Genomic DNA, 11,134 nt, shown 5'->3' on the forward strand with positions numbered 1-11,134 from the left:
TTGTATTTTAAGTGAAGCCGTGTTAGAATTGTTTTTTTTCTCATTAAACTAAACATGATATTTAGTAGGGTGGCGAAAGTGTTTTCGCCGTTAGCAATACGGACTGACAACTCGGTTTCTCAAGTTCAAATCTAGCGCATTTCACAGAAACATTTCAACTTAGGATTTGGCTAACTTCTGAAAGTAGTCAATACCTATCTAGAAAGAATTCTAAAAATATATCTAAAAAACCAGTACCAAGAGATATAATCCCCTGATTCATGAAAAAAGAAATAGTTTGTTAGCATATATATATATATATATATATATATATATATATATATATATATATATATATATATATATATATATATATATATATATAAAATATCTATGGCGATTAAGCTACACTGAATATTCCGCGTTTCATCCACTCTAGGACTCTTCAAGCTTATGCGCGAATTTTGTGGTTGTTTATATATGTCTTATTATTTTCCTGAGAACACAAAGAAAGCGGACATTCGCCGGTAGTTGAATGGAAAATAATAAGACAAGCTACCACGTGTAGGGACCTAGATGTCCCATGTAGATTATGCCTTCATGAAAAATTTGCTATCCTGTACTTAAAAAAAAACCCAACATCTATTAAACTGTAGAAGAGAAATAGCAAATAAATGTGTTCACAAGATAAAATTTACTCTAGGATAGGATACAAAATAGTTTTAAAACTAACAAAAATAATAGAAAATAAACAAATAAATAAATTAAATAAACATGAATATACATAAACGATCACACATATATGTATGTATATATATATGTATATATATGTGCATATATGTATGTACACATATATATATTTATATATAAACTAACAAAAAAAAAACACTAATCTAGTTTTAAAACAGATCCTTTGTCCGATAAATGCATGTCCATTGGCTGATAGGAAGGGCGTGGTGGATACTAGTAAGCTGATTGGCTAACTAAAATCTCAATAGAAGAGGAGCATATAAAAACGATAAACAACCACAGAATTCGCGCATCAGCCTGAAAAGTCCTAGAGTGGATGAAACGCGGAATATTCAGTGTAGCTTAATCGCCATATATATTTTATAAATTACTAACTAGCTCTACCTACGTATTGAGCACTTTTAAAGTAAATACCAAAAGTTTACGCATAAATCTATACTTTCGTATATTAATTTTATGTGAGTAAATTAAGTAGCTATATATATATATATATATATATATGATATAAAGCTGAACGTCTGTGTGTATGTGTTTGTGTGCGCGTGTGTGTGTGTCTGGTCACGAATATGCTTCTATATGCTTGACTATTTTAAAAAACTTATTCCATATAATGATAGAAGATGTACTGAGGATCAGGAATGGGTATGTTTGATCTGGCAGAATGGTGGTTCATAAAAATTGTGAGGTCTGCGTTCGCGCCTGGCCCCCAAAGTATGGAAATAAAAATTGAAAAACAACGTTTACAAGGGTTTTTGATATAGATGTACATAAGAATACTTTGATAAGTATGTTTCAACTTAAATAGGGAGGTATAATAAAATTGTGGGGTCTGCGTTCGCGCCTGTACTCCATGGAAATATGGCACAAACTTTAACAAAGACTTTTCATATCTATTTGCGTAAGTATACTTTGATAATTATGTTTCAGTTTGAAGAAATATGGTATAATAAAATGATGGGGTGTTCGTTCGCGCCTGACCCCCATAGAATGTAAACATGTCACAAAGTTTAACAAGGTTTTTTAAAAGGGGTGAGGGTCCACAATAACACCTTAATTCACGTTAGCCCACAATAACATCTTAATTCACGTTAGCTTTTATTATTTTTTTTGAGTTGAATCATACTGTGTCGAATGAATTCACCTCATAAATTCACGTTCTTATTAAAGTGAAAGCAAAAAAAAAAAATCGGAACTTTAGACAATTCTCGACAAAAATGTTGCATAACTCACTTTTTTCCTTCTCCACTTGCACGTTGCACTCTTTCGAAAATAGATAAATAGATAAATAATAAAAAATAAGAACGTTATTTGTTATCGTGTCAAAAGAAGGAAAAATCCTGCTCACGTGATTACGTGTCTTTTTAAAAACATTTACATAACCTTTTGATTTTTATTTATATATCTGTTTAAGCTTTTTTTTTTCAGTGTACTAGAAGCAATTCAGTTAATTACAACCCTTTCTACTTGTTCTTTATAGTACAATAGTACAACCCTGAATCCGACGGCGCAATACTACACCGTTCAATACTGTAAAACTGAAACCAAGCTGTTCTGCTTGAAAAGGGCGCCATTTTCTTCTTATTCATATTTATATCGATTCTTTGCTTTAAAAAACTTAAGTAATTTTTAATATCCCATTTTTCTGTTTCGGATTATTTTACTAAAGTAAGTAAAGCTTCATTATTTTTCAAAACTGTTTTTATTTCTTTGTTTTTCGATATTATGTCGATATTATTTAGTAAGAATGTTTAGCAGAAAAGCCAATAAACGACTACCCGAAAAAATAAATATACAAGAAATAAATGTTACCATAGTCAATGAAAGTTAAGTTCATGTTTTCTTTTGTTTTGAAATATTTTTTAATGCTCTTTACTTGAAATAATTTCAGCGAACCGAAATTAAAACGAAATTTGAAGCGATAACTACTTAAATTAATTTTTATATAAACTACACATGCTATAATCGAATATTCCTCAAGCACAAAATAATGGAAAACATTAAAATATGTTTATAAATATTCCTTACGTTGACAGAACTCACTTAAATTATTAACACAGAATGCTCAGGTGCCCCTCCTTCAAATTGAAAACGGGGCTCTCCATTTCAAATTCGCTAGCATTTTGATTTTTTTTAAAACCGGTTTGTGAATTAAAAAAAATTTTTTTACAAACTACTTAAAAATACAAACCAATGAACTTTTCTACCATAAAAGTAACTCTTATTGACTATGGTAACATTTATTTCTTGTATATTTATATTTATATATATATATAACATCTTGTCTTTATAAGGAAACTTTATATTTTGATCTCTATTGGCTACAAATGGACACAAAGTGGATATAAAAAATATATTTTTCCGAAAATTATCTTTACTTTCATCATATTTTTCTTAGGGTAAAATTTTTGAGTATCAAAACATATCTCTTTACAACCAATCCTTTTCATAACCTATCATACTTTCATCAATCACAGTCCATTTTCTGTAGACTGTTTTTGAACCCAGTCAACGACGGGTACTTCTGCTAGTGTATATATATATATATATATATATATATATATATATATATATATATATATATATATATATATATATATATAGTGGCCCCGCAGGGCCACAGGGGAGACAACCAAGCAAAAAAAAATCCTAAGCAAAATTCATCCCAAAGCAGCAAGCAGATGCTAACATGCCAGAATACTATATATACAAATGTAGCCAAATTTGTGCATATTTTATTGGGTTGAAAATACTTTTTTTTTTTACCAATTGTCATAAAATTTTAACAATAGAATAGCATTATAATCTTCAAAAACCTGCAAAATTACATCTTATCCAACCAAAGATATAAGCATTTAAATATTTAATGTGCATACGAGTATATATATAAATATATATATATATATATATATATATATATATATATATATATATATATATATATAATCGAGCTTAGGTATTTCGAAGGATATTAAAACATCGTTAATTCTTGACTCGCACAGCAGCCGCCGATAACGTAATGGTTAGGAGCCGTGACTGCCGTACAGGCGGTCGGGTTTCAATCCTAGCTTGAGGTAGTTGCCTATTTAGCCATACTGATGAGCTGTGAAACAGCGAAACAGTACTCTATGTGGATGACTATATATATATATAAGTTGGTTAAGTTTGAAAATACATTGAGATTATTGTTTTTAAAAGAGCTACCTTTTTCACAGAGAGAGCAACGATTATGGAGACAGCAAGAGACAGAGTGACAGCGAGATAAAGAGGGGGGAGAGAGTGAGAGAGAGTGAGTGAGAGAGAGAGAGAGAGAGAGAGGTCACCTACCCATCTGTGAAATCTTATGACTCATATTAGTTTCATTTAAATTATCTCCTTAGACAATGAACATATTTTAAGAAAAGTTTTTGTAATTTATTCTTCCCTATTATATAACTTTAAATAATCAATATTAATATCAACGAAAATATTACAGATATAGAGGCAAAATAACACAGTAAAATTATAAATTAATAGTAGCAACCATCAATTAATCATATATTGGTTACAAAAGAAGTTATGAAAATTAAACAGATATTCGAATGCCTGTCTTTCGACCGTACTATATATATATATATATATATATATATATATATATATATATATATATATATATATATATATACTCGCTGGCTGTTCGGCATTGCCCGGTTGTTAAATACGCTTAAATATGATATTTTGATTGACGCAGATTTCGTATTTATTATTATATTATATTGGACTCAATATATACTAATGATTTAAAAAGTCAAAAAAGAAAATGACTCGTGCGCCACGATCAAGGATCGAAACCAAAACGCTTACCTTACGATTTACTGTTTCCTTTGAGGTAAATATCTGAGCAATGAAACATGTTTGCTGCATAAGCCTGAGGAGTCCTAGAGTGGATGAAATGCGGAATATTCAGTGTAGCTTAATCGCCATATATATTTTATAAATTATTACTAACTAGCTCTACCTACGCATTGAGCACTTTTGAAGTAAATACTTAAAGTTTACGCATAAATCTATACTTCCGTATATTAATTTTATGTGAGGAAATTAAGTATATATATATATATATATATATTTATATATAAGAGCAAATAGTTAATAAACCATGTTAAAAACACTTTGAAAAAGAGTGAAAAACATATTTAATCTGAAAAGGAAACTCTTAATAAGTGGATAGGCCTTAATCCGCGGAGTTTCGAGGAAATACTTTCTTTCTCATCAGAGGGTAGGAATTAGCAAAATGAGGGATCGGATTTTGCATACAAAAGTATTGTTCTGAAACTGCAAGTAAGTCAAAGATCTTAATTGATAACAAAAAGTGAAGCAAAGGGAATATGGTGAAGAAAAAGGTCATTTTACGTGAATGGATAGGCTTGTGAAAGGTAAATTATCCACTGACGGTAAAATCCAAAAATATAAATCCAAGAAAAGTTAATTGAATTTCCATTCGTACAAGTAAAGTCCAAGGAAATCACGTAATTGGAAGATGGTCCAAAATAATCCAAAAGGCCGAAATCCATGGAATAATTCACAAATATGTACAAGGAAAAGAGGAAAATATTCCAATAATATTAATAAAAGAAAATAAGATATGCGTTTGACACGGCTGCAGATACAAAATGTAATTAAAAACAGCAGTGAAGAAGAAGACAAAAAATCAGTGAAGAAGAAGAGAAAAAATTAAATGGCGATAGAATTTAATATAAAATAGAAAAACAAATGTCAAAATTACCTAGACAAAATGACGGTAAAAAACATGAAAAATATAGGGCCAAAAATAGGTCAACTGAAATGTACAGGTTATTAAGAAAATGTCAGCAAAAGTTGTTAAAAGACACTTAATGGAAATAAATAAATAAATAAATAAAAAAAAATAAAAAAAAAAATATAAAAATATAAAATAAAAAATAAAAATAAATTAAGGGGAGAGGATGATCGGTATCTGCAAATTTCAGATAAAGCAAGTAAGTATGTAAGTAAATGCATATAGTAAAATATTAATAAATATACATACAGGATATGAATGTGTGGGTAGATTGTTATATTAGATAGATAAGAATATTTAAAGACTAAAACGGAAATCGCGGAGAAAAAACCGGCCAAGCAAAGAAGAAATAAAGAATTAAAATAAATGATTATTAAGTCATAAAGTATTAAGAAAGTATGTATAAAAAACGATAATGTTAAAGAAAAATTATATATCTATCTGAAAGGTTAAAGTAATAACTATGTAATTGAAAAATTACCATAATTAAATTTGGACTTATGTTTACAGAAAAATATCAGTTCGTTTTTATAATTTATTATATTGTTACTTTGAGGGGAAGAAATTATAGTTATAGCTTCGGTTGTGGAGAGGCGATATGACTTAGAATCTGGAGTATAAGACTTAACTTTTTTATAATAGTCCATTTGATTGAGAAGGGGGTATTATTAGAGTTAAGTTTTTTAATAAAAGTGCTAAGAAAAGTTCCTTGGTTATTATTAGAATTATGGCTGTTAAAAGAAGAAATGTGGTTTGATATTATTTTCTGAATTAATGTTGAAGTAGCGCCGATATATGTATGTACTTTATTAAAAGCTTGAGGTCTGATAATAATATTAATTTGCTGATTTGTATTAGTTAAATAGTTTGAATTTTGTTCATAGTATTCAACAAAGGGTGTGACAATGATTGTACGAGGACTATTTTGGAGGGGATGATGAGTGTTGTTTGTGTTAGGATGGCTGTTAGGGGAAATATCATTATTCTCATTAAGACGAAATAGAAAGGAAGTTTTAAAAGCCAAAAGCAATGCGGAAAAGACCGGAATCATGAGAGTAAAGAAAAAAATAACTTCCATATATTTGGCTTTTAAAACTTTTTTTAAAAAACTTCCATATATTCCTTCTTTACTCTCATGATTCCGGTCTTTTCCGCATTGCTTTTGCTTCCATATATTCCTTTCCTTTATATATACATTTAAATATGTCTGAAAAAAACAATACAAAAAATATATGACTGTTTATATCTTTTCTGTATTTATTTCCTGTGTGTTGACGTGTAGGAATACAAAAAGTCTCATGAAAAAAACAAGAATGTTTCCTTCAAAAGCACATAATTTTCGACCGATCCTTCGATCTTCCTCAGTGTGAATGTATATATATATACATACTAATACATAAATGTATGTAGAATGCAGTTTACGTTTACTATAGCCTTTCTACGCAAATATTACGCAAGTATAAATCATATAGAATATTTGCATGAAAATAATTACACGTAATAATTAACTAATGATGATCATCACATAAGAAAACCGTAAAAGCTAATAATGAATGAATTAAAATAAATGTTTAAAAGAATATGCTAATTATCTAGATCTTTTTCGGATGAATGCAATTACGCGACACATATATAAGAAAGTTGTATTTTTGTTTTAAATAAATAGGAAAAGTGATTTTTAATATGCATATCAATACAGAAAAACTCAAAATTTATAGGAGTATATATATATATATATATATATATATATATATATATATATATATATATATATATATTTGCGTCAAACCTTATGAAAATTGAAAGCTGCAAGAAAAGGAAACATTAAAATAATTCGTGCCGAACTTCGTGCAAATTTAAAGCGTTGTGAAATTGAAATATTAAACGATTCGCGTCGAACTTTATGAAAATTGAAAACATTCAGAAAGAAATGATTAAATTGATTCGCATTGAACTTTGTGAAAATCGAAAGCGTCGAGAAATGGAAATATTGAAAGCGTAGAGAAATGAAAAGTTTAAAATCATTCGCGTCGAACTTTGTGAAAATTGAAAGCGTCAAGACATAGAAAGATAAATATGTGATTCAAGTCACACTTTTTTCAATCTTCGTCCTATAATGGAAAATTGCGATTGAACTGAAGAAGCTAGTAAAGTCTAGTAGTGTTTAAGAGGCTAATAAAGTTTAGCAGTTGGTTTTACTAGCCTCTCCCAACTGTGACGTGGTTAGCACGAGAAAACGAGACGTGATTAGCATGAAAAAAAAAAAATAAACGTGATTAACACGAAAGGACGTGGTGAGCAGTGTTTGCGAGGCTAATAAAGTCTAGTGGTATTCGAAAAGCTACTAGGGTCTAGCGGTGTTCGAGAGGCTAGTAATGTCTAGCGATGTAAGAAGTTGATATGATTGCCGATCTGAGCACGGCGTTATAAGATGATCTTTAAGGATCATGCGGATGTAGTTTGATATGTATCAATTTGTATATAAATGAAGCTTCACCCCCCGAAGAAAACGTTATAAAAAGACTAAAGTCGCAAGGGCAGGAGAGTTCAGTCGACTTCTTTGAACTGAACATAACATGTCAGAATGTAGAAAGTCGTACGAACGCTGACACCACTGAATTTTTTTTAATTACACTGAACAATAGACATGCATTATTTAAGGTCAGTGGTCTGCAAAAGAAGGCTTGCGAAACATCGGTATGCGTGTTGGTTGGTAAACAATTTGAATAAGTTCATATGCAAAAAAAATAAATAAATAAATAAAAAACAAATAAAATAAAATAAAAAAAGTCGTCACAAAACCTTCATTCATCGTTAGTTTTATTTAAGTGGACTAACCTCTTGACGTTTTGAATATTAAAGTAACCAAGGACATGAATGCTAGCAAAAGAGTGAACAGTCACGATCTTGTCAATTCTGTCCACAGATTTTCTTAATGACAGTAACTTTATCTGTGCCTAAAACTAAATAGATTACATAAACAAAGCTTTTTTTCTTAGAACTGTACATCTGTGGAACTCTCTTCCGTTTCCCTGCTTTCCAGCTGACTACATGATGGTCGTCTTCAAGGTCAACGTAAACAAGTTCTTGATGAGCCGTCCCCTTAGGTAATCAAATTAACCAAATTTCTACAACTAGCGATTTCTACGATATTACCCCATTGACTACTGTGCACTCATTAACTCGCATCCTCGAGTTGGCTCCGCCCTTGATAAGTGGCGACTCCTTATTTAAAAAAGATGAAAGCAGCGGTGTGTGAAAATGAACATTGCGAAACCTATAGAGCAAAATAATACCTTAATACTTCTTCCACATGGGATTTCGTTCGTGGTCTAAGTACCAATTCTATGAAGATAGCGATCTTGATGATCGGATTTAGTGGTAATGTTTGAGTATTTTGTGATCATGAAGTAATCTGTAGCCACTGAGAGGCCAATAGCAATTTCTCATAGACGCAACGTATCGATTTTGAAAGCGTGTTAATAAATTTATATCTCTGTAAGGTTTGAAATTAGACCCCTTAATCTTGGAAAAGTTGACCTGAGAGGAAGAATTTATATTAGAGGTTCGGGTTCTGATGCAAGGAAAGCAAATCACTCTAAATCGAGACAGAACCCAGCAAAATAAGCAGATTTTCAATAAACAATTGCCCTTTTAAATAGAAATATAGTTAATAAACACATTTGTAACAAAGCATAAAACACATCTATCTTAGTCTATGAAAATCAAATGCGAAGTAATTTTTATAGCTTAAACGGGAAACAACTCTCATAGCTTCAATAAATAAGCTTACTTCCGGTTTTAATTCACCGCAAGTTCACGCTATTAAAAACCAACAGAAGTGCGGTTGTAAGTGTCAGAAATTAATCATTAGTTTACTAATAGGCAATTATATTTTATTTTATGTTTTCTTTTCAGGAAAGTCATGTAAGAATTTTGATTGCAAACACAGGTGTTTCAGTTTTTCTACTCTGAGCGTAAATTGCAAAGCCGGTATTTCTCTTTCTGTCTGCAATTAGCTTTTAATTCTTGCGTTTATTTACTTTTTTTTTTGTGAAGTTTATGAGTTGATATTTTTCTATAAACATTGATGACTGTTTATACTACTTATATTGCAAGGGGAGATAATTTTAAGTTTGTCAGTTGTTATTAGAGATAATACCTTTATTTTCTTATCCTCGGTGTATGTGTAGGATTTTTTTTTTTTGTATTTTTTTACTCCTGAATGTCATCACGTGATAATTATACCTGGATATGACCTTAAACTATATCCGATGGTAAGGCCTCAGCTTGCTGGCTTTGGGGAGTGGAGAGCTACCCTTTAATTGCTATTGCTCCCATGTCCACTCCGACCCCGAGTGTTAGTACCTGCTAAGGTCTCAACTATGGGTTGAATAGAACCTGACTTAAAAAAAAAAAACAAATATATTTTATTAAATTTTTTTACTTCAAAACCACTTGATTCGGCATTAAATAACATGAAAAGGGTTGATATGCCGTAAAACAAAATCAACCAACCAACCAACCAACCAACCAACCTACCAACCTAGACTTGAAATTATTTTCCGTTACACCAATGTATCGTTTATCTTTTTTGTCGATATTAATATTTACTATTATTTTGTATAAGCATTGACTGTTAAACATGTATTCATTGAAAGACAATTACTGTTTATTATACAAGTTTTTATTATTACAAATACTGGTAGCATTTGAACTGCTGCTACTACTACTACTACTACTACTACTACTACTACTACTAGTACTTACTTTTATTGTATTCATTTTTTATTGATTGCATGTAGTGATGGAGCGATTCTAGTATTTCCCCGATTCAAGTTCGATTATGATTCCGATCTATTTTACGTCTGTAAGTACTTAGTTATTTAGCTTTTTAAAGATTTCAAATTACCTTGTGAACTTTTTTCAAATTACCTTGTAAATTTTTCAAATTAACATGCAAACTTTTTTTTAAATTACCTTGTAAATTTTTCAAATTACCTTGTAAACTTTTTCAAATTACCCATATGTATAATATAAAGCTAAACGTGTGTGTGTGTGTGTGTGTGTGTGTGTGTGTGTGTGTGGTCATAAATAGGCTCCTATATGGCTGACTATTAAAAGAAACTGATTACATATAATGATAGAAGATGTATCGAGGATCAGGAATGGATATTTTTGATCTGGCGGAACGGTGGTTCATAAAAAATTGTGGGGTCTGCGTTCGCGCCTGGTCCACAAAGTATGGAAATAAAAATTGAAAAACAACGTTTACAAGGGTTTTTGATATAGATGTACATAAGAATACTTTGATAAGTATGTTTCAAATTAAATAGGGATGATATAATAAAATTGTGGGGTCTGCGTTCGCGCCTGTACTCCATGGAAATATGGCACAAACTTTAACAAAGACATTTCATATCTATTTGCGTAAGTATACTTTGATAATTAGGTTTCAGTTTTAAGAAATATGGTATAATAAAATTATGGGGTGTTCGTTCGCGCCTGAGCTCTATAGAGTGTAAATATGTCACAAAGTTTAACAAGGTTTTTTAAAAGGGTCGGAGGTCCACAATAACACCTTAACTTTAATCTTAATTCACGTTAGCT

This window comes from Euprymna scolopes, chromosome 8 (assembly GCF_053919585.1).
Source record: "Euprymna scolopes isolate OS-2025 chromosome 8, ASM5391958v1, whole genome shotgun sequence".
Lineage (NCBI taxonomy): Eukaryota > Metazoa > Mollusca > Cephalopoda > Sepiida > Sepiolidae > Euprymna > Euprymna scolopes.